The sequence below is a fragment of the Platalea leucorodia genome (assembly GCF_965183815.1).
Source record: "Platalea leucorodia genome assembly, chromosome: W".
NCBI lineage: Eukaryota > Metazoa > Chordata > Aves > Pelecaniformes > Threskiornithidae > Platalea > Platalea leucorodia.
In genome coordinates this window covers 14,319,684-14,345,413 of record NC_138859.1, presented here as the reverse complement: position 1 = coordinate 14,345,413, position 25,730 = coordinate 14,319,684, and the positions used below count along the sequence as shown (strand labels likewise).

General features: G+C 40.7%; 1 pseudogene across 1 annotated transcript in view; it reads left to right on the top strand.

Annotated features, from left to right (window-relative positions):
• The first annotated feature begins 9,652 nt into the window (after window positions 1-9,652).
• The window catches only part of LOC309601769 (proteinase-activated receptor 1-like), a 31,416-nt pseudogene continuing 15,338 nt past the window's right edge, over window positions 9,653-25,730 (top strand). The window contains exon 1 of the transcript in view: window positions 9,653-9,754. The product of the transcript in view is annotated as a proteinase-activated receptor 1-like (transcript). The remainder of the gene's footprint in view (window positions 9,755-25,730) is intronic.

Below are 25,730 nucleotides of genomic sequence, written 5' to 3'. Positions count from 1 at the left end.
TTTATCCCCTGCTCCTGATGCCTCATATCCAGCTTTCTTAACCCCAGGCCCTCTGCTTTTGATTTTATGTGGGTTCCCTCAGGTTCGAGTTACATCTATAAAAGCATTAAGCAAGCTGTTTCAAGTGGAAATTATACCTTAATACAGAATAGGAGTGTCTTTGTGTTCCCTGCAAGACTCAAAGCATATTTTCAGCACCACCTGGTGGTTAATAAGTTTATACAAACAAAGGAGTGTAGGAAGTAACGCACACGGCTGAATGCTTTTTTCCAGTTTAGCAAAACCATGCAAGGCCACGCAGCAAGTAAATATTGATAGAATAAGGAAAGATGGCATTCGTGTTTTCCCTCACACATCTCATTGGTGGCATGAAAGTAAATCCTAGACAATCTGCTGTGGTGATAAATGGGGAGCTGCTGTGTTCCTCCTTTGGGGTAGGATCTAGATAAAAATTTATCAGGAATTACATTATATATAATAATGTCTATAAAATCTTTGAGATGAATGTGACACCAGGCAATCATTGGGGTCTTTTTGTGGCATGAAGGTACAGATAAACTGTACCTCTAGAGAAAGCCCTTCATCTAGCCTGATCTCAGGGCCAAATGCGCGGCAGGGAAGACCTGGGAGGGGTGCATTGGTCATTACCTTATACCTAATTCAGCTGCAAGCGGCTTTGATTTTGTACATTCATGTAAATTTTCTGTGTGGAAAAACGAGAGAATTTCTGACTTCTGAAATCTTGGAAGCAAGCATTTGTTTAGTAGTTGAAGTTTTCTTGTTTTCTCAAAGGAGAGGTTTAACACTTAAGCTGGTCAATGGCTGTAGCGAGTCCTATGACACTTTTTCCCACTTTCCTGTGCAATAATGTTTTGGGAACCCTGCAAAGCCTTTTGAGTGTTCTTCCCCCCATTTGAAGTTTGCTGTCCTGCAGCTTTGCAGGTGACAGAAGTAGGGACTGTTACATCAGTGTCCTTCTGGTTCCCCAACTGCTCATGGAGATCCTCGGTTAAGAAAGGAGCTAGTTCATCCCAGGCAGGCTTAGATGCAGTATGCAGGGTTGTGCCTTGCCTGGGGAGTCTTAACTATGTTTTTTGGGGGACAAGCTTCATGGAGTTTGAATTTCCTTATTCTTGTGTAGAATCTTTCAGATATAGTTACTATAAACAATACTTTTGTATATGTCTCTTATGTCTTTATGGACACAAAAGAAGCCTTAACTAAGAGAAACACTACTGAAAATGCTTTCAATTCCTGCATATGATTGTCTTCTAAATTACATAGGACTTGAACAATAAAATGTAACTCATGTTTTGTTTTCTGTTGGTAAAATAGTAACCCCTAGTTGGGAGAAAGGAAAACATGGAACAGACAGCAATGTGGTACCTCTGAGCAAACATTGAGTGCTTTTGTTGCTGCAATCTAGGGGAAGAATTAGGAGTGGGATGCTTGAAGGGAAATATGTAAGTTGTTGAACACACATTAAACACTCATTTCAAATAAATCAGAAGAAATGGTGACAGTATAAATAATAAATGGATACAAGGAATCTGTGATGCAGGTTTCCAACTTGGTTTCCAACCTGGTGTTCTGAAAGCATCCCTGGTGAGATGAGTGTCAGTCTCAGGGATTTAAGCTGAAGGAACCAAGAACTTGCATGTGGCAGCTGACTGAATGGGCAGGAATTAGGTAAACTGTGGTTACTTATGTGATCATACATTGTTGCAGGAATTATGCAGCCACCATCTAGTCCACGTTAGGAATTATGCGGATGCCAACTCCCATCTGGGTTGCCAAATCTGTTGCAAGAATTATGCTGCTGCCACCTAGACCATGGTAGGAATTATGCAGATGCCACCTCAACAGGGCTTGGCCCTAGGTTCCTGCTCGAGGAAGATGAGTTGCCAATCCTCTGAGTAAATAAGTGGTTTATTTATCTGACATTCAGAGCAGCTCAAGCTGGGTGCCTCCAAAGAGGGACCCCTACTGCAGATCGTGCACCCCAATTATACCTGTACCACCCATCACCCGATCCCCAAGTCCAATCATTTAATTCTGGTCGGTGGTCTCTTGATTTCTTATTGGTTTTCTTGGTCACTGGGCTGGCCTTCTTCTGAAGTTACCTCATTCTCTTTGAATTGTTTCCTTGGTCCTTATCTTCTTCATTCTGCTTGCATCTGCCAGTTTCAGCTAGTTCTGTGTTTGCAGCATTAGTTTTATCAAAAAGTTTACTCTTGGTCAGCTCTTGCAACCTAAGGCTTCAACTACTTTAGCTTCTAGTGCTAAACAAGGCTATTAATCCTAACAATTCTCAACAGTCCTCCCTTTTTTTTTATAAGCATACCTGCCTTACAAAGGGTCATCAAGAAGGATACGTCTATACCCTTGCATGCTCATACGTATTGTTTCTTAAACAAGTCTGAACACATTGAAAAAAGCAACAGAACAATAAGAGCATAACAACTACAGGAAGTAAAATCTTAATAAGAGTGGCCAATAGGCTTGATAACCGAGAATTAAGTCCCCAATGGCTGAACAGTGTTTTCCACCAATCTTTTGAGGAGCTTGGGTGTAGATGGGAAACTAACGATTGAATAGTTAGCATCTGTTATCACTTTGCCCATGTTACTGACAGAAACAGCAAGATTGATTAATAGCTGCACAAACACCCCCTTGACTGGCTAACAATAAATCTAAAGCCATTCAGTTTTGAAAAAACATTTTAGTTGGTCCGCTATTGCTTGTATGGAGATGATAGCCAGATTAGAGTTAGCTGCTGTATTATTAATAAAAAGCATTAAACAACAGAAGAAGCCCAGGGAATATATGGTTCCTGGGGTTGGCCTATTAGGGTTGCCACCCATTCTGGCATGATTGTTTTAGTTGTTGATGAATGTAAATATATACAAAGTATTACAAAAAAGGATCCAAGGAGTATCAAGAGTATCAATATCACAAGTTCCCACATATAATCAATATAAAGGCTATATGATTAGAGCTAAACAGGCTGTGTAATTCATCTGGATGTTATTCCCAAATTATCAATACCCTGTATTGTTGCAAAGCTCTTATAACTGTTAGTGGCTGGTGTAGTCTGCATGCACAGCACCAGTTTATGTGTCCAGAGGCACCTTCCCTAGTTATACTTCCCCAACTTCAACCCTGACAACAATGTTCCCAATGACCTTTAAAACAATTATTAGTATACCTTCTAGGATGACATGGACTACAATTGTTACAGGATAACCAAAGCCAACTGTGCTGATAAAACCTGAGGAGTTCTCCTCTTGGGGGATTGCTTGGATATATAGCAGCTCTATATGGATGATGAATACACCAAACAGGACATTGTCCTCTTTTAACAGTGTCCACTTGGCCATGCTGCAGGAGCCTCTCTGGTCCAGGTAGCTCTAGAAAGGAAACAAAAGCCACATGGTTCCAGAATTCCTTCCTTCTTAGGGAATTCGAATGGTTTAATCTCCACAGCAGGATTGGTGGGGTTCTGCGTGGCTGGCGGTTGTTCATTTAACTGATGTTTCTTAGGAATTCGTTTAACGCGTGAGTAATGAATCCAATTCTCTTTCCCTGTAACTTTTACAGCAAAATAAGAAGTTAATAGCATAGTATATGGACCCTCCCATTTAGGGTCTAACTTCATTTATGCAAGAGTGGACTTTTATCATTACTGTATCCCCAGACTGGATATCATGTACATGCATTCCTGCTGGTACTGGTTGAAACCATTGGGCTTGTGCCCTATTTTCTTATAGATGTTTTTGTATCCTCAATACAAATCTGGTAACTCGTTCATCTCCATCTAAGAGGCTGGTCCTAGCAGGGACAAAGGCCCCAGGTACAGCTAAATGCCTGCCAAACACTATTTCTGCTGGTGACAACCCTAGAGGTTGGCAAGGGGTATTTCTAATATCCCATAGCACTATTCTTCAGGCCATTTCAAACCCACTTGGCTACAAGTTCGAGCAATTTTAAGAGTCCTAGTCATTCTTTCCACCTGTCCTGAGGACTGTGGATGATATGGAACATGTAGCTGTCACTGTATTCCTAAACTTTTATAAATGATGTTTAGTACTCCTGCTGAAAAATGAGAACCCCTATTGGATTCTATGGTTTTGGGTATTCTGTATCTGGGAATGATTTTCCCACAAGAGTGCTTTGACCACTCCCGCAGTATCAACCTTCTTGGTGGGAAAAGCTTCTACCCATCCTGAGAGTTGATCCACGATTACCAGCAGGTGCTTAAGTCCGCTCACGGGAGGCATGTCAGCATAATCAATTTTCAGTCTTTGGAATGGGAAGTATGCCCGTGGTCGTCTTCCAGCCTCCTGTTTGGATTTTGCATTGAAAAACTTCCAACATGTGGGACAAGAACTCACAATCCTTTTTACTGCCATATGTATTCCTGGAGCTGCCCACATTCTCTCAATCTGGTTAACAATTGCTACCATCACTCCACGTGTTTTATCATGAAACCACCAAGCCAAAGTTGTTAAATATTTTCTTGGTAAAATGGGTTTTCCTCCAGTAGTCCAAATTCCAGTTTCATCTTTCACAGCCTCCCAACTTTCCCATCGAGCCCATTCTTCCTGAATGACCTCTGCATATATTTGGGCTGGATTATTGATATCTGGCCAATTATTAGTAGAGGGAGTTGTTATGGCAGTACACTCATATATAGGTTGGCGGGCAGCAGCTTTTGCTGCTCTATCTGCTAATTCATTATACCTTTCAATTTTGCTGGATCCTTTGGTATGAGCTGGGCAGTGTACTACAGTGATTCCCCTTGGAAGCTTAATAGCTTCCAGCAGCATTCAGATTTCAGTCCCGTTATTAGAAATATTTTTTCCTCATGAGTTAAGGAATCCTCATTCTTTCCATAGCATACCCGTTGCATGACACACTCCAAAGGGATATTTAGAGTCAGTATAAATAGTTACCCACTGATTGCATCCCCACCAGGCTGCTCTTGCTAATGCAGTTAATTCAGCCCCTTGGACACTCACCAAGGGTTGTACAGGTTCTGCTTCAAGTACCTCTAAGTTTCTCACCACTGCATAGCCCGTGTGTCATTTTTCCATTCACATAGTATGAAGATCCATCGGTGAAAAGGGTTAGATCAGAGTTCTCTAGAGGCTGATCCCGCAGATCTTCCTGTAGGCAGCTGGAGTGAAACACTACCTTAGCACAATCATGATGTGGCTCACCATTGGAGGAAACAGGCAGTAAAGTTGCTGGATTCAAAACATTACATCATTTTAAAGTAATATTATCCACATTATTCGTTAATTCATAATGATGCACTCTTTGTGGGGACAAGGCTAGTGTGGCATGTTGTTTAAGAATCAGTTCTACTTCATGTGGGACATACGTGTGGGAATAAATGAGATTGTGTTTTACTTTGACGAGATGCAGCTGTGCCCTTGAGGCTTGTTACAAACAGGTTCACAGGAATGCAGCTGTGGCCTTGAGGCTTGTTACAAACAAGTTTGTGAAACTTAGAGGCAGAAAAATAAGGATGAGATTGGATACATCCCTGAAGGAGGAATTCGCATGCACCAACTTGAAGAACCAATAAGTAACACTGAAGAGACGCATGGACGCAAGACAGTAACCAATGAAATAAGTTTTGCTTGCTCGTGAACACTAGATCATATTATAAAAGGGATAGATTGTAAAAATAAAGTGTTGTCTTTGCTTGTCTTCGCCTAAACTCATATGCGGAGTCCGTGTTTAATTGCCACAAAGCGCTGAATTGCTGTGTATGTGTCATGCTGTCTGTGTGTGCCAGCCTAAGTCCATTATCAAAGTTGCTGGAGGTTAGTTGTGGGTATGTAGAGTATAAAACGCCTAATTTTCTATGTCATTATTTTACCCTAGTAGCTGTTGGAACATCAGTGATTAACAAGAGCTTGGAGAAGGGTGATTCACAGCCAGTCCTGATGATACTGCAGTCCAAGTTTGGATTATGAGTCGTTCCAGAGTCACTCCTACTTCAGGAGCCTCTCAGAAGCCAAGAAGCTGAAAACTAAAGAAGGTAAAAACCTTCCTGAACAGGACAGTTACGCATCTCCATATCACTGAGGCAACTGGAAAATTAGCACAAAAGGCTTACCTAAAATCACTGTAAATTGAGGAACACAGTTGCTGTTTTTGAAAATTTTTGAGAAATATGTGATACTTGCCCAAGTGCTTTTTACATGATGCTGAACTGTTGAACGCATCCAGATGACAGTGCTTGCTGAGAAACAAGTCTTTTTCCAGAGTCTAGCTAAGGCTTTCTAGAGTCTCAAACTTGCCTGAGTGAATTTAGGGCAGCTTCTCTGTGACTGTCAATAGACTAGTCCATCCTCTCAGAAAACCAGATTACTCTCTGATTTTTTTTTTCTCTGTTAGCAGATGCAGAAAAGGGTTAGACTGCACACTTCAGCCTTATGGGTTACTGTCAAAGGTCAGGCCAGGCTCTGCCAGAGTGTCCATAGCCCACGCATGGTCCCTGTTCATTCATTGCCAGAGCAGCAAGTATCAGCAAAAGCTGGGTCTGTGTCATGGTTTAACCCCAGCTAACAACTAAGCACCATGCAGCCGCTCGCTCACTTCCCCACCAGTGGGATGGGGGAGAGAATCGGAAGGGCAAAAGGGGAAAACTCGTGGGTTGAGATAAGAACAGTTTAATAACTAAAGTAAAATAAAAACAGAACAGTAGTAATAGTAATAATAACAATAATAATAAAAACAAGTAATAAGAGTACAATAGTAATACAAAGCAAGCAATACACTGTGCAATTGCTCACCACCTGCTGACTGATGCCCAGCACATCCCCAAGCAGCGATCATTGCCCCTCCCCCAGCCAATTCCCCCCCCCCCCCCCGCTCATATACTGAGCATGACGTCATGTGGTATGGAATAGCCCTTTGGCCAGTCTGGGTCAGCTGTCCTGGCTGTGCCCCCTCCCATCTTCCTGTGCACCTGGCAGAGCATGGGAAGCTGAAAAGTCCTTGACCAGTGTGAGCGCCACTTAGCAACAGCTTAGCACTACTGAGCAAGAACCAAAACATCAGTGTATCATCGACATTGTTCTCATCCTAAACCCAAAACACAGCCCCATACCGGCTACCAAGAAGAAGATTAACTCTATCCCAGATGAAACCAGGACAGTCTGGAATCTGCCCATAGCAAGACAATGGGATGTTTTGTCATGTTAGAGCTTGTCGTGGTTTAACCCCAGCCAGCAACTAAGCACCACACAGCCGCTCACTCACTCCCCCCTCCCTGGTGAAATAAGGGAGAGAATTGGAATGGTGAAAGTGAGAAAACTCGTGGGTTGAGATAAGAACAGTTTAATAATTGAAGCAAAATAAAATAGAATAGTGGTAATAGTATTATTATTAAAAATAATAATAATAATATAATAATTATACAATAATGTTATACAAAAGAAGTGATACACTATGCAGTTGCTCACCACCCACTGACCAATGCCCAGCACGTCCCCAAGCAGTGATCAATGCCCCCCGGCCAGCTCCCCCAGTTTATATACTGAGCATGACGTCATATGGTATGGAATAGCCCTTTCGCCAGTCTGGGTCAGCTGTCCTGGCTGTGCCCCCTCCCAGCTTCTTGTGCACCTGGCAGAGCATAGGAAGCTGGAAAGTCCTTGACTAGTATAAACACTACTTAGCAACAACTAAAACATCAGTGTGTTATCAACATTATTCTCATCCTAAATCCAAAACACAGCACTATACCAGCTGCTAGGAAGAAAATTAACTCTATCCCAGCTGAAACCTGGACAGAGCTGCAAGCTGGTCATAGCTAATGCAGCCAAGATTAGACAGCAATCTATAAAAAAAAGTTACTGTCAGTGCAGTACACTTTCTTACAGTAGATGGGCATGTTTCACCCTGCAACATGAGTTTGGAGAGGGCATTTTGCATAACTGACCTTATCAGCTTTAGCTTGGGGCCTTTTGTCCATAAGGAAATGAGGCTTTTCCTGTCTGTCGGGATATTTTGACACTGTTTCCCACAGCATGCTCCTGGAGAAACTGGCTGCTCATGGCTTGGATGGGTGTACTCTTCGCTGGGTAAAAAACTGGCTGGATGGCCAGGCCCAAAGAGTGGTGGTGAATGGAGTTAAATCCAATTGGTGTCCAGTTATGAGTGGTGTTCCCCAGGGCTCAGTGTTGGGGCCAGTTCTGTTTAATATCTTTATCAATGATCTGGATGAGGGGATCGAGTGCACCCTCAGTAAGTTTGCAGATGACACCAAGTTGGGTGGGAGTGTTGATCTGCTGGAGGGTAGGAAGGCCCTACAGAGGGATCTGGACAGGCTGGATTGATGGGCTGAGGCCAATTGTATGAGGTTCAACAAGGCTAAGTGCCAGGTCCTGCACTTGGGTCACAACAATCCCATGCAATGCTACAGGCTTGGGGAAGAGTGGCTGGAGAGCTGCCTGGCAGAAAAGGACCTGGGGGTGGTGGTCAACAGCCAGCTGAACATGAGCCAGCAGTGTGCTCAGGTGGCCAAGAAGGCCAATGGCATCCTGGCTTGCATCAGGAATAGTGTGGCCAGCAGGACCAGGGAGGTGATAGTGCCCCTGTACTTGGCACTGGTGAGGCCACACCTCGAGTGCTGTGTTCAGTTTTGGGCCCCTCACTACAAGAAGGACATTGAGGTGCTGGAGCGTGTCCAAAGAAGGGCAAGGAAGCTGGTGAAGGGTCTAGAGAACAGGTCTTATGAGGAGCGGCTGAGGGAGCTGGGGTTGTTTAGCCTGGAGAAAAGGAAGCTCAGGGGAGACCTTATCACTCTCTACAACTACCTGAAAGGAGGTTGTAGCAAGGTGGGTGTCAGTGTCTTTTCCCAAGTAACAAGTGATAGGACGAGAGGAAATGGGCTCAAGTTGTGCCAGGGGAGGTTTAGATTGGATATTAGGGAAAATTTCTTCACTGAAAGGGTTGTCAGGCACTGGAACAGGCTGCCCAGGGAAGTGGTTGAATCCCCATCCCTGGAAGTATTTAAAAGATGCGTAGACGTGGTGCTTAGGGACATGGTTTAGTGGTGGACTTGGAAGTGTTAGGCTTACGGTTGGAATCGATGATCTTAAGGGTCTTTTCCAACCTAAATGATTCTATGATTCTATATAGCCTTGTTTACCAAAGCACTAAACAAGGCAATGATGCATATATAGGAAATGTCCAGTGTGAGCTAAGTGTCAATAAGGCCCAGCATTTGGCCAGAATACAACATGAATATTTTTTTATAAACAGTTTCAGTTCCACTTACGTGAGTGATGATGGAAGTTGTGGCATACACTGTTTCAGGAGCAAGCACCAACTTGACATGTTGGAGTTTTGAGAAGCTGGCAGTGAATCAGTGCTAACATCATAGCTGTTTTGTTCTAGAAGAATGATCCTGATCCATGTAATAGGATGTTTTGAAAACATTCTTATTACAAACTGGCCTAAGATATACAGTGACTTTGCATGTAAAATGGTTCTGTAGCAAATGTAGAGATGGGAAATGGGTAGGGAGAGCTGTAATTTATCAGTGTAACAGGACACAAATATGTACTAATGGTATGTATTGCCTTTAGATTCTAATAAAAGTCCATGGATTAAACTTGTAATGGAAAACATGTACGATTACTATTACAATGTGGAAATTGAGGAAGGTATCTGTGTTGCCCCTGAAGGAGTTGTACTAAAAACTACTTGGTTAACTGGTGAAGAAATCCAGGTAGGTGGCTGAAATCTTTGCTTTTATAGCAAATGCAGTATAAACATTTGAGAGACAGATAGCAAGACATGGCAATATCAAGGGAAGAGGCTGTGCTGGGTGAGACTGAAGATCATTTTAGTTTAATATCTGCTTCTGACAGTAGTAGCATCCTAAGCAGACAGTGATAGCGCAGCTTCCTGTCTTATGTCTGACAAAGACTCAGGGACTTCCTAACTGGAGGTTAGAGCATAATTTTTAGTGGCCACCAATAGACACATATGGAGGAAAGTCTGGTTACTTTTTGTATCTTTTCATATTTATTGGACTTCACATTGGCCTATGACAAGGAATTTCATTATGTATTTGGGGGCAGGTGGAAGCACTGTTTTATATTTAAATCTAATCATCTGACAGCATTCTGGTATCTCCAAATTCAGTAGGATGAGTGTGATACTTAAACTCCCTTACTGTGGAGGCTTTGTGTTAGCATGAAATAGAACAAAGTAGATCACACAAGCTTCTGTGCAATTTGTTTTTTATTCTGATGCAGCCCATCTAGGTTACAGGTTTACTCCGCTGCACAAACAGCTCCTTCTGAAATTCTGACTGTAGCAATACTCGAGTGTGCTTCTCTATAGAGAGCTCACTGATTCAGTGAGTATTTCTAGATGCCTGACTTCTACAAAAAACTTGTAAGTATTAAGAAAGCAGAACTCTCCTAAGATATAAAAAACCCACTCTCAAAATAGCATGTCCAGCTGGTTAACTGAGGCTTGAAAAGAGTTCAGTTATCCTTCATATAAATTTCAGTGGTAGCAAAGTAGCTCTTCATTCATACTGATTAAAATCTAGGGGTAAATTGAAGGGGCTTGGATATGATGCACATAAGCCGTACAGATGGAGAGAATACAGGCCAAATTCCAGAATTTTTTTGGCTGGGTTTTTTGCTTCGCTCCTTTTAAATGACCTTTTTTCATGATCTCTTAACAGAGCATTATTGGGCAAGTTACAACAGATTACAATCAAGAACAACTGTGGCTTGCTAATGAAAATCTGATTGTTCAGCTGCAAGCCAGAGCAAGGGGATTCTTAGTCAGAAAAAACTATTGTGAGAGAAAAGCATACTTGAAACCAGGAACCATCTGCTGTCAAAATGCAGGTATTGTACTAGAACAAGAAGGTAACCTGGCTTGGGTAACTTTCTGCATGTGATAGATGATGTGGCTGATTACTGCTAATAAAATTTTCAAATAGGTCTGTCTCCCTGTCTTAATTAGCAGCAGTTCAAACTTCTACATCTGCAAATATGTTCTTATCCTCATTGGAGTAACTGTGCTTTTAAAATATCAAATCTCTAGTTTTAAAAGAATGGATCATATCTACCTGTCGTCTAAGTTACTTCAGTGGGAGAAGCTCATAAAAGCCCTGGCTTTATTCTGAGGTACTCAGGTTTTGTGTGGTATACCTAACTACATACAGTACAAGATCAGAAGATATTTGTTGAGTATTGAAGCAAAAATTCCTTTGCAAAGCATAACTTACGAAATACATTCCTTTCTAGACTATCCCCACTTGGAAGTGGTTTGCCTCTGATTCATGAAGTTATAACTGGGTAGGGAGTGGCAGCTGCCCTGGTATTCTTGGGCTCTGGCAGTATTACTCGGATGTCTTCAGTTTGCTGAACTCTGAAAGGAGTATAAAGGAAACTTTGTGCTGAGGGTGTGAACACTGACAAATGCATGCACACTGGTTTTAAATGGTGAAATAGCCGCCTCCTGTTAGAAGCAATTTATTCCAGTCTTGAAAAACAATCAACCACCCCAAAATTATAGAAAAATGTACAACTGATTTTTTTTTTTATCTATAGTAACTTAATTTAACAATTCATGATGATAAATAACTTTACCACTAATAGCTGTTATTTGGATTGGGTTTTCATTTTCCGGTGTCTGGGCCCACTAAAGGACTGTACTGTTCTTTGAGGAATTCAGGGTCTATGAACAGGTTCAACAGTATGGAGAAATTTAGGTAAATAAAGTTCTTCTCTGATTGTTTTCCATGGGCATTAAAATGGAAATGGCTTGTGAAAAGCCAATGAGTAGAGGACAAGACCAGTGTTACTGGTTGGATAGAGATGAAAGGCAAAATACGGTTATTCCCATTGTTGGGTCCTTGAGTTTGCTTCTGAGCTAGCAAAGGGAGAGCCAAGTGAGGGAACTGGGAGGTTTTCATCTTTGGTACAAGATGATGACCCTAAGTGACTCTGGAAGACCAGAGGCTTGGGATGGAGGCCAGGCTAAGAACAGTGGGGGTCCATCTAAGAAAGGGGACAACTCTTGGATGTAATGGGCAAGAGATGGCTGAGTCTTCTCATGTGTGGGATGAAGCCAGTGACTAGGATGCTAAAGGATGTGGGTGTACTGATGATAAGAGTAAGGATGGCTTCAGGGGAGGGAAGGAAATGGCATTGGACAACAAAAGTGTTTGTGCTGAGATTGGCCAAAATTGACATGAAATGTATCAGGGCACCTTGAAAACATAGAGGCAAGCTTGCTTACACCTTAATTATCATTTTACCACAATGGCAGCTTTTCTTTACAAGATAAACGCTTAGTGATTTTAATTTATATATGTAGACTTGAATAAATATTAGTTTCTTAGTAGTAATGGTCCTCTGCCTTTTATAAAATAGGCTTTCTGGAAAGGATTCAAACAAAGGAAAAGCTATGTTGACAGATTAAAGGTGCTTCAGGGCCTGAGTATGCTTTGTCCCTTGGCATGGTCCTCCACCTGGGAATCAGAGATTAGCAGCAAAAACTGAATGGACTTGTGCTCCAGAAATTTGCATGGTGTTGAAAATTGTTTAATTGACAGCTTAAGTAAATAGCTTCTTGAAAGCTATGTGTTTGACTTTTATCAGTCTTTGCTGAACTTGAGTATCTCATAATAGAGATTTCCTTATGCTTCCCTTTCCGTAATACTAAATTAGAAAATATTGAAGCTGACAGTGTGTTATTTCATTAAAAGCTGTCAAATATATCTGTCTGAAAAGTATTCACTTTTCTGAGATGCTAATAGGATACTATGCCATGAGTAGATCGTAGATTGCAGATGGGATATTGATCTCCTGTCTCTGAGGGAGAATGGTTTACAACTAAGAGCTGAGACTTGAAGGTAGAAATGATTTCCAAAGATAATGCTACACATCAGTAGTAGACAGAGTCTTGAATTCAACTTGCTATTTTAGTCAAAGCCCATTAATCTGGTCACTGGACTCTAAGAGCCCAGTCATCTATGACCCTAAGCGTGTGAGAACAGCATGCCTGCAGCAGAGGACTGTCAGAAGTGAGTTTAAAGCACACGCACACTTGCAGACACACATGCAAAACAGTTTGTGCAGTGTCTGTTAAGTTTTTATTTAATTTTCAGATTCAGTCATGGGTCAAAATGTGGCTAGCAAAGAGAGCTTACAGGAAATGGCTGCAATACAGATTTTGCACCTGAGACATGGCAACCCTGGATGTACATACAGACTGGGGAACGAGAGGCTGGAGAGCAGCCCCGCGGAGAGGGATCTGGGGGTTCTGGTCGACGGCAAGTTGAACATGAGCCAACAGTGTGCCCTGGCAGCCAGGAGGGCCAACCGTGTCCTGGGGTGCATCAAGCACTGTATTGCTAGCCGGTCGAGAGAGGCGATTGTCCCGCTCTACTCTGCACTGGTGCGGCCTCATCTTGAGTACTGTGTGCAGTTTTGGGCCCCACAGTACAAAAAGGATACAAAGCTACTGGAGAGTGTCCAGAGGAGAGCCATGAGGATGGTGAAGGGTTTAGTAGAAGGGAAGCTGTATGAGGAGCGGCTGAAGTCACTTGGTCTGTTCAGCCTGGAGAAGAGGAGACTGAGGGGAGACCTCATCGCGGTCTACAGCTTCCTCACAAGGGAAGGAGGAGGGGCAGGTGCTGATCTCTTCTCCCTGATGACCAATGATAGGACCCAAGGGAACGGCAGGAAGATATACTAGGGGAGGTATAGGTTGGACACTAGGAAAAGGTTCTTCACCCAGAGGGTTGTGGAGCACTGGAACAAGCTCCCCCGGGAGGTAGTGATGGCGCCAAGCCTGACAACATTCAAGAAGCATTTGGACAGCGCCCTCAGACATATGGTGTGATTTTTGGGGTTGTCCTATGCAGGGACAGGAGTTGGACTTGATGATCCTTGTGGGTCCCTTCCAACTCAGGTTATTCTATGATTCTATGATTATTTTCAGTTAATAAAATAGCATGACCTTACATTAACCTTAGAGTTGAGCTATCCAGCTATTTAATGGTCCTCTGGACTCCTTGGAAAAAGTGGCAGCTGGCTGGCATGAGGGGAGCAGAGTGAGTTGGCAGCCCTCTAGTGGGAGCCAGAGAAATGCAAGGTATGAGCAGCTGGGGAAGCACAAGTCAACTGGAAGCCACAGTAAGGGGAGAATAAAAAAAACAGGTGGGAATGCTCTGAGTGACTGGGCAGAACTTGACAACATATTCTCGTCTCTCAATATGATGCCGTAAGTGCTGAGTTAGGACTCTCCAAGCTGCAGTTCATGTGCACAGTGAAGCTTTATGTGAAACTCAGTGATGGCGATCCTTTCAAATTAAATGGCTTGATACATGCCTCTCGAATGACTTCCCAATAGAGGGAGTGGGTTTTCCACTTCTACTCTGCTTTAGCCTTATGATTGTCTCCCTGTACTTGAAACTTTTTGTATTTTCCATTATCATCTCGTTTTGTGTTTTTAAGTAGCTGAGGAAAGAGCCAGTAACTTGGCTGACTAGAATGATTTGTTTGTTTCATCTAAGTCTTTCCATTATTTTCCTTTTCATCTGTTCTACATGTAGTTATGGAATGAGATATATACCCAAAGTTCTGAAGAGCTCGCTCCATGAGAAATTCCCAGATGCAACAGAAGATGAACTATTAAAGGTAGACTTCTGAGAGCAAACTGCCAGCAGCTTGTTCTTTTACTGCCAAAGGGGATTTTTATTGACACTAAGCATTCTAAGGAACTGAGAACACCAGCATTTACTGAAGGAATTTGGTGCTTCTCAGGTTGCAAAGGGGTGGTGGAAGGGGAGGAGGGAATTCTGTTGCAACAACCTAGCTTTCTTAATCTGGGTGTTCAGCAATTCCTCTAGAAGACAGTGCTCAACCTGTTTTGGACAGTCAGCTCAGTAACTGTTCTTAGAGGGTTGGAGTTTATCTGAATCATTTTGGGTTTTGGTTTTGTACTCTTGTCTTTACCACCAGCAATCCTTTCATGAAGAACACTGTGGTCTTGATTTTTTTTTTCCCCTCACCTGAAGTTAAGTTAGCATATTAAAAATAATGTATTGAAAAAATGAGTTAATATTGTAATTTAAATACAATGAGGAAGGGCTCTAAAAAGAAATTACAAGTAGATCATTCCATTCCATTACACTTATTTAAGATGCTTGTAAAAGTTGTGGGAATGACACTTGTACAGACTGAAAAGTAAAGTGTGAGTGATAAGCATGGTACCCGCACAGTGCCCATCTCTAACCTATCACAGCCATGGTGCCTCTTCAGAGGGCTTAGAGGAATTGCTCCATGAGCCTTCCAGACAACTCAGAGACTGACAACTCTCTCAAATTAGAACTATTTGCATTTCAATAAAAGTGCTTTTATTAGTGTTTAATTAAATGGTTCTAAAATTACAAGGTATTCATTTCAATTGGACTTTCCTATTATCCTTCAAAAAGATACTGTTCAGTGTTTTAAAAATATATATATATATCCTGGTGCCTGTTTAGAGGACTTCAAACTCCTCAGCTGAAAAATTAATTCTGCTTTTGCATGTTTTAACAATGCATTGGAAATCCTTGCAAGCAGCATTTATGATGTACTTCTGTCTATCACTCCAGCAATGCAGATTAAGGCATTGCTCAACTTATGAAATAAGTAGCAAATGGAGCATGAGGCACCCAGCTGAAAGCCTTTAAATATGTAAGCTGGAGGTTCTGCAGGTGACTACACAGGCTGAGGCTAACTGCAGAAAGAGAAGTCCTGCCTTTTTCTGGGACCAGGAATGATTTGAAACAGCTATCTGCTTGATGCAAGTTACTGTAACATCATTATAGAAATTGTAGCTTTGGAAAATCTGTTCTCTAGTCTTTTAGGGCTGCATGCAGTCCTCATTAGAAACAATGGGTCCCTTGTCAATGAATGCATTAAATGCTGGCAGATATCTGTAGCACTTCAGAGAATGAGCGTCTGGAGCTGAACCTTGCAAAATCTAGAAGAAAGGAGAGCTGTATTTGTCTTGATGTGTTCAACTCAATGCCTTGCATTAGCTGACCTAAAGCTAGTAGCACCAAATTGAAACTTGGTTGTAAAAGTCCATAACTGATGTTCACAGGGGTGTTTTGAGGTACAATTTCCGAGCACAAACAAGGGCAATAATTCCTGTTTAATTGAAAATGGCTGTTTCTCATTACAGAGTTTAGAATATGTAAAACTTTTGTTATTTTTGCTGTGGAGAGATGATCTAATGAAGATAAAAACAATCAGAGCCTAGTAGATGGACTACTGGTCTTTGAGGAGTTGTTAGGACAAAGGACTGATTCCGTTCCTGTATGAATATGGGTTTTAGTACGTTAATGAACTTGAGCTTTTGTGTGAAGTAAATGTTATTGGGGCAGCTGTCAGTGCATGGATGTTGGAAGAATTTGTCGTGAAATAGGCATTTAATTTTTTGCATCCATAATAGTTTACTAGAAATTTAAGAGCCATCTTAAACTGAACATTTTATTCAGAAATTTTGTTGTTCTAAAGCTTAAAATTAACAAGCTCTATTTGTAGTCTTTGTTTCTGGCACTGGTTGGAATAAAAAGTAGTATATTCCCAAGTATGTCTGGTAGATTTCTGACAGTCACAAGCAGATGGTCTTTTTTTACAGAAATAATCTAATTGAAACCAAGGAGTTCTATTTCTAATAATTCTGGGCTTTTTAATCTGTAACTTTAATATTTTGGAAAGATCTTGCCTAAGAAAGTGATTGGTTTGGGATGGAAGTATGTTTTTATTCTTGTGTCAGGGTGTGGTGCTCATTACTGTGCTTGCATCTTATAAAAGACCACAGATGCTTTCAGTTAGCCACATAGGTAACATGTATGTCTTAGGAACTGGTGCTAAAAGCATTTCTATGGTCTAATTTAGAAGTAGAAATGATTGATCTTGTTTTGTAAAATGTAATTACTGTATGCAAAGGGAAGATTTCTTAATTTTTTTCTTTTAGATTGTTGGAAACCTCCTGTACTATTGCTACATGAACCCTGCCATTGTTGCTCCTGATGGTTTTGATATAATTGATATGACAGCTAGGGGCCAGATACACCCCGACCAGAGGAGGAACCTAGGTTGTGTGGCAAAAGTCCTTCAGCACATTGCTTCTAACAAACTGAAGGAGAGAGCGAACATCTATCATCTATGAACACTTACCTCTCACAGATATACCAGAAGTTCAGGTATGCAAAGCCCTCACAAATACCTATACAGTAAGAACTCACCTCTAGGATGAATAAGGCAGGTGGACTCCTAATTTATAGGAATTCCCTGCTCAGAGTTAAAAATGTTGAGTGATCTGCCATAGAGAAATTCTCACTGCTGAGGAACTTGAAGCAAAAGTAACATACTGCATTTCTACTTGAGCATTACTTTGAGAAATGATCAGCTCTGCTGTCTTGGTTGCACTAATGCTTCCTTACGACACAGATTGTGAGAGCAGCATGGAGTGATTCATTATTTAGCAGAAATAATGTGTTCTTTGGGTGGTCAGGACAGCTGAATGCTTTGTCTGAGGAAACACTTATTGGTGAAGAAAAAGTTGCTTTTTTTTTTTTTTTTTATTCTTTCATCTTTGAGAGATTCCACTCAGATTTTGTTCTTTCATCTTGCACAGTCACAGGAAACTGCATGTTTTGCTACACTCTGGGACACAAAGTCTTTGGGATTATTGCTCATCAAAAGATGATGGATGGTTGCTGCTATTAGCTTGAAGTGTTATTCTGTCTTGCAACAAACTCATTTTTGTAACTTCTATCTTTAGTGTCTGTCCTTAATGAAAGCAAATGCACTGTTCATATAATGGGTTTCCTTGAGAGATCAGCCATGAACACAAAGATACTTAAACTTAGTCATTCTATTTATTGAAGTATTTAAGGACATGACATAAACATGAAGACAGAATAGGATAGAAAGTGTATTGTAGTAGTAGTACTGTAGTACTCACTACTGGTACTGTGCTTGTGAGAACTAACAATATAGTTGTGGTGGATTGACCCTGGCTGGACACCAGGTGCCCACCAAGCCACTCTGTCACTCCCCTCCTCAGCTGGACAGGGGAGAGAAAATATAACAAAAGGCTCATGGGTCGAGATAAGGACAGGGAGAGATCACTCACCAATTACTGTCATGGGCAAAACAGACTCAACTTGGGGAAAATTAATTTATTACCAATCAAATCAGAATAGAATAATGAGAAATAAAAACTAAATCTTAAAATGCCTTCCCCCCACCCCTCCCTTCTTCTCAGGCTAACTTTACTCCCAAATTCTCTACCTCCTCCCCCCGAACGATGCAGGGAATGGGGGTTGCGGTCAGTTCATCACATGTTGTCTCTGACGCTCCTTCCTCCTCAGGAGGAGGAGTCCTCACACTATTCCCCTGCTCCAGTGTGGGGTCCCTCCCATGGGAGACAGTCCTCCACAAACTTCTCCAACGTGAGTCCTTCTCATGGGCTGCAGTTCTTCATGAAATGCTCCAGCGTGGGTGCCTTCCATGGGGTGCAGTCTTTCAGGAACAGACTGCTCCATCATGGGTCCCCCACAGGGTCACAAGTCCTGCCAGCAAACCTGCTCCAGCGTGGGCTCCTCTCTCCACAGGGTCCACAGGTCCTGCCAGGACCCTGCTCCAGCATGGGCTCTCCACAGGGTCACAGCCTCCTTCAGGCATCCACCTGCTCTAGCATGGGGTCCTCCATGGGCTGCAGGTGGATATCTGCTCCACCATTAACCTCCATGGGCTGCAGAGGGACAACCTGCCTCACCATGGTCTTCACCACAGGCTGCAGGGGAATCTCTGCTCCGGTGCCTGGAGCACCTCCTCCCCCTCCTTCTTCACTGACCTTGGTGTCTGCAAGGCTATTCCTCTCACATATTCTCACTCCTCTCTCCGGCTGCAGTTGCACAGGTTTTCTTTTCCCCCCCCTTCTTAAATATGTTATCACAGAGGCACTACCACCGTCGCTGATTGGCTCGGCCTTGGCCAGTGGTGGGTCTGTCTTGGAGCTGGCTGGCATTGGCTCTATCGGACATGGGGGAAGCTTATAGCAGCTTCTCACAGAAGCCACCCCTGTAGCCCCTCTGCTACCAAAACCTTGCCATGCAAACCTAATACAAGAGTTCATGCTTTCTCCCAGTAAGTCAGGTTGTGTAATTACAGATTTTAATGGTAATAAGCTGAGATCTTTTAAAATATCAAATTAATAAACCACTTTTACATTAATAAATTTCTATCCTTTATTTAGGATATCCAGAATCAAAGATGATACAGACATTATCGAAAAGCTGAATTGGTGAAACTCCAGCAGACTTTGAATGCACTTAACTCCAAGACAGTATTTTACGAAGAACAAATTAATTATTACAACACCTATATAAAAACTTGTTTAGACAGCTTAACAATAAAAAAGTGAGTTTAGTCTGCTTGTCTTTCAGTACTTCAGTGTGTTTTATCAGGAGGGATAGCAGGTGTTAAAGTGTCGTTTAAAGTTTTGATTCCAACAGATAGATTGACGGTCCACAGATTAAAAAGTCCATGTGGGAGTTGTCACTGAGCTGAACCAAAGCCTGAAAAGTCAAGCCATGCATTTCTTTAAAGCTGCCTTACAGAAAGAGGCCTGAGATATATACATTTTTGTCCTGGTTTCAGCTGGGATAGAGTTAATTTTCTTCCTAGCAGCTGGTATAGTGCTATGTTTTGGATTTAGGATGAGAATAATGTTGATAACACACTGATGTTTTAGTTGTTGCTAAGGAATGCTTACACTAGTCAAGGACTTTTCAGCTTCCCATGCTCTGCCAGGTGCACAACAAGCTGGGAGGGGGCATAGCCAGGACAGCTGACCCAGACTGGCCAAAGGGATATTCAATATCATATGACATCATGCTCAGTATATAAACTGGGGGGAGTTGGCCAGGGGGCAGCGATCGCTGCTCGGGGACGTGCTGGGCATCAGTCGGCAGGTGGTGAGCAATCGCATAGTGTATCACTTGCTTTGTATATTATTATTGTGTTATTATTATTATTACTACTATTACTACTATTCTATTTTATTTTGCTTCGATTATTAAACTGTTCTTATCTCAACCCATGAGTTTTCTCACTTTTACCCTTCCAATTCTCTCCCCTATCCCACTGAGGTGGAGGGAGTGAGTGAGTGGCTGTGTGGTACTTATTTTCTGGCTGGGGTTAAACCATGACAATTTTCAATATATTTTGGTGCCACTTTGCAGGTCTACTAGCATGCTTTGAAGTCATGCAGCTTTGGGAAGTAAATATTGATTTTTTTTTTTTTTCCTTCATTAAAAAGAATTGGTATTTGTCTTTAGAATGGAAAGAGGGGAAATAAATGCCTAAAGCATTTTACTTTTCAGGTATGATGCAGTCACTCAAGAGCAAGCCTCTACTGGTGCCATCAAAGTGTCAAAATGAAAACATTTTACTGACATGAACAGGAGCTTTCTCAATGCATACTTCATTGATCCAAAAATGAACTCTAATGGCCAATCTTATTTAACACCTATGTCATTGTATTCTTACAAATTGCTGTTTTAAAGTGATGATTGTGGACTCTTTTGAATCAGGTTTGCATTTCACAATAGAGTTTAAATAAGTGCTAACAAATGTTAATTCAAAATCATCATTACCAAAATGTTTAGGCTACTCACTCTGTGTGCTAAAAATCCCTCTAATTCTCAGATTAGTTTTGAATGTTAATTCTGTTCATTAATAGGAGTTCAAGAAGGCAAAGAGTGAAGGAAAGCTAAATATGCCTAGAAGAGTAGTTAAAGTATAAAAGACCTGGGAGATTAATCAAACACCATTTTTCTCGTTCTCTTCCCAGAAATTCACGGAGGTCAATTAAACTAGATGGAAAAGAAGAGGTGAAGGGAAGCAAAAAACTGAAGCATGCATCATTAAAGTACACAGCTGCAAAACTGCATGAAAAGGGTGTTATCCTAGAAATTGAAGATTTTCAAACCAACCAGTAAGTGTGGTATAAAACAATTCAGAGCATTTTCTAACGCTTCTTAAGGAATCTGGCTTTTGTTAAAAGAAGTCTTCGCAATTTCCTGCACTGCACCTAAAATGACCTCAGACTTTTACATTCAGAAGAATAATAAAGCCTAATTGTCATAATTCATTTTTTCCTTGTACCTTGCTATATATATGTAAAAAAAAAAAAATCATTTCCTTGGGAAAATATTTGAATAAGCCTATTTTGGCATTAGCTTAGATGGAACCAGTACAAGTCAGGCAGCATGCTCACTGCTAATGACTGACTTGCTGAGCAGTTGTAGCAGTTATTTTTTTTTATTTGCTGACCAATCACTTTCATATAACTGAGTAAACACCTGGTCTTCTGCACTTCTGGACTATGGCAAGGTGAATGGATGTGGTGCTTTAACTTCTCTATTGTATCTATTCATTTTGAGACCTCTGTAGTGAAAATATTCCATCCTCTGCACCCTTCCACATGGAAAAAAGTTTTCCAGGTTGCAATTTTTTTCCAAGTGGTTTCATCAGGCAGAGGAAGCCACACGAGGAAAACTGAAACCAGAGTGTGTACACACCTGCAAGGAGATACTCAGGAGTGGCAGAAGGAAAATCTGGCTGCCCTGTTCGTGTGCTGCGGATGCTTGGTTGTCTTTGTTCCCTGTACTTCCCACAGCCTTTCCCCTCCCCCCAATATAAAAGACTTGAAAGCTCTGTATTCCATAATATATATGTATACCAAACAAGTCTTCAAGAAGACCTTGCAATAGGAATGGAGTGGTTCATTTGACACCATTTACACTGCTTATGGTGAAAGTTCTTTTGTGCTCTGCAGGTTTTTTCCTGCCAAACTGTCTCTGGACCATATAAAACTGCATAGTATACGTAGTCAATTACCTTTCTTTTTGTTTCAAGGTTTAAGAATGTGATGTTTGATATCACACCTGGAGAAGAAGTGGGTGACTTCAAAATCAAAGCAAAATTTTTGGGGGTCGAGATGGAAAAAGTGTAACTCCATTTCCAGGAGGAGTTTGAATTTCGTTACTTTGCTCTATAATCACAGTTGCATTTGTTCTAAATATAAACTATTTCAGACTTTTTTTATATATGTATCCATGGACTATTCAGTCAGCACAGAGCAGCATGTGATGTGGGAAATAATAACTATATAACTTCTGTAGGATGCTGGGCATGGAGTCAGGTTAATGTTTATATTAGGGCAACTGCATGAAACCAAATGCCGCATTAGTTCAGTGGCAAGCAGCAAATACCAAAAGAAAACTAAAATACACAGAAAATAATCATTCTTCTAGTTTGCTGTTATTGGCAGCCTACAATTTGGGATCTAGAGGACATGTAATGTTTTCTACTCCTATCCAATAGTTGCTTGTAATTCTTTAAATTGTGAAGGACCTGGAGTTTGAGATGGTTATTACATGAAAATGACCCCATCTTGTTGCTATAAGGTATAGATTCAAACAGACTAATGATTTTATTTCTGATTACAGGATTTGCTTCAGATGCAGTATGAAGGTGTGGCTGTAATGAAAATGTTTGATAAAGCTAAAGTGAATGTGAACTTGCTCATATTCTTGTTGAATAAGAAGTTCTATGGAAAATGAGTGTCTTCAAATATCATGGACTGCATCCATCGGGGGAAGTCTATTCAGTATTTTTTGCTTTTAAACATTTGTTTGAAGTTTGTCATTGGACACTTTTTAACTTTAAAAAAATAAACCAAAATGTTCAGAGGAATGTACACAGTGCCTTTTCAGCATTGATAATGAAGCAGAAAAATAGGAAACAGATTAATTTAAACACTTCCAAGTGTAATTGGTGTCAGTACTTTCAAATCAAAATCTTGTTTAGGACACTCAACTATTGTGGTTGTGTGGGTTTTAAGGTAGGCAGAAATTTAATTTAGTTGAATATATAAACCTCTTCATATTAAAACATTTTAAAATGACCTCAGATATATAATATAGTTCTTATTAGACTTTAACTATTTACCAAAAGAAATCCTAATTTGTTTCTAAGGGATAGTTTGGGCAAATATTTAGTTACATACTAAGCCTATTTTCTGGCAGTTGTCAATTGTAAAGCAAACTTATTGTGCAATTCAAAAATTTTATAGGTAATTATAAAGTGACAAGAACATTTTACTATACAAAAATATATTTTGTGATTCATTCCTACTAAATGCACTACTGCCTCGTGTAAAATGACATTTTATACTTTCACAGCCTTTTGAGTGGCATAGGGGCAATCTGAATAGTGAACAGTTGTTCAGATTGAAGTATTTGAATACATAAATTGTGCTCATCTGTCTTTTTTGTAAGAAAATAAATGCAATAAAATCAGTATTTAGATTTTTTTTTAAATATTCTTTGGAGATTGTTCTGCGTAAAATAAATGTTACCTAATGAAACTGGCTTGGTTCCTTAATTTCATTTTAAAGGGTCATTAAAGCAACAATCCAGATGGTAATGAAAGAATTTCTTTCAGTACTTTTATAAAATTGAATATAATTAAGCTTGATTGTCCTCACAATATACTTTGGGAAGGTTGCTCAGCAGTGAAGACTTCATGGCCTTTATACCATTGAACATGATGATGATTTTGCTGATGAACTACCAATTTACATCTACAGAGCAAGAGTGTGTGCAGTGGGTAATGTAATATATAAACCAAGAGAAAATATTTCCTACTATCATTTTCCTTGTGACAAACATTTTAAAAGATGAACAGTAAGGCATTCTGGAATGCACTGTAAAAGCAAATATTAAACAAATATTAATTTTGAAGATGGAATAAAATTGTGTAAAGTCAGTGGCAGATATATAGACTACAAGATTAGTTGGCATACTGACCTGTTGTATTATACAAGCTGAAAAAAATTATTATACTTACTAGTGATTCATTTATGTATGGCATTAAATTTGAACACTTGACTACTTTAAAACAGCTACTATCCCTAATTAAAAGATAAACAGCTCCTAGGTGCTTCCATTTTTCTTCCAGCTAGTTATGCTGCATTACCTGTGTATAAGCCATTTTAACATGACATAAATGCTGCAGTATTAATACCCAGGTTCACTTAAAATAGCTGGTTGGGAAGCTGACAGCAGCACTTTCTTTTACTTCCAAAGTAGAAAAGTGAATTGTACTTGAACATAAATTAAATTCACAATCTTTTGTTTCCCTTTTTATTTGTAAACAGACTTGAGTAATCCCTGCATATTTTTGACAAATTCTAGCTGATCAGGTAAGTCTGCACAGGTGAGATGTTGATCCTAAGACCAGACCTTTGAGGTAATGTGTCAAAAGCCTGGAGTGACTTACTAGAGCCCCATAGCCTTTGTGGGAGTAAGTCACTCCTGGATATGCTGCTTTGTGTAACATACGTGACACATTTAGTGACTGCTTAATTCACATAATGTGAACAGCATCTTCCTTTGGTTATTTCCTGATGCACGCAAGCTTAGGAAAGCTTATTTAGTTCCCAAGTAATGACATGTATGAAAGGTACAGTCTGCATGCTAGGACTCATCTTTTCCAACCATTTCTTGAACTTCCTGCTCTCCTAGTGCACATCAAAGAGTAAATTCCATTTAATTTCTTTAAACTCCTTTAGAAGCTTTTTTCTTAATTAACTAATTCAGTTTAGGGCCTTGTCACTGAACAAATAATGAACCCTGCTAAACAGGACTGACCATAATGATTCCTACCTGAATATGAGATTGACAGGTAGTACCAAGTACCATGCAAATGGACAGAGAAATTCTGTACCTACCCACTGCTGTCCTATGCTGCTGACAGCTACTGAAAACAGCAAAAAAGAAAGGCTTTTTGGATGTTGCTGTAAGCTACAATTTGGAGTTTTCAAAGTTAGATAGGACTTGATGAAACCAGTTTCACTCATGAAATAGTCTTGTGAAAAGACTTGCATCACTGGTGACAAACCATGAGGAAAATGCCAGTATAGCTGAACAGAGCTTACACATCAGTTGTCACCATAGGACAAATTGCATCTTTCCTTAAAAGACTTGCCCATCTCGTAACTTTGTCTTTGTCCTGGTTTCAGCTGGGATAGAGTTGATTTTTTCTTCCTAGTAGCTGGTATAGTGCTGTGTTTTGGATTTAGGATGAGAATAATGTTGATAACACACTGATGTTTTAGTTGTTGCTAAGGAATGCTTACACTAGTCAAGGACTTTTCAGCTTCTTGTGCTCTGCCAGGTGCACAAGAAGCTGGGAGGGGGCACAGCCAGGACAGCTGACCCAGACTGGCCAAAGGGCTATTCCATACCATATGACATCATGCTCAGTATATAAACTGGGGGGAGCTGGCCGGGGGGCAGCGATCGCTGCTCGGAGACAGGCTGGGCATCAATTGGCGGGTGGTGAGCAATTGTATAGTGTATCACTTGCTTTGTATATTATTGTATTACATTATTATTATTATTATTATTACTACTACTACTGCTACTGCTACTACTACTATTGTATTTCATTTTGCTTCAATTATTAAACTGTTCTTATCTCAACCCATGAGTTTTTCTGACTTTCACCCTTCCAATTCTCTCCCTCATCCCACCAGGGGGTGGGGGGAGTGAGTGAGCGGCTGTGTGGTGCTTAGTTGCTGGCTGGGGTTAAACC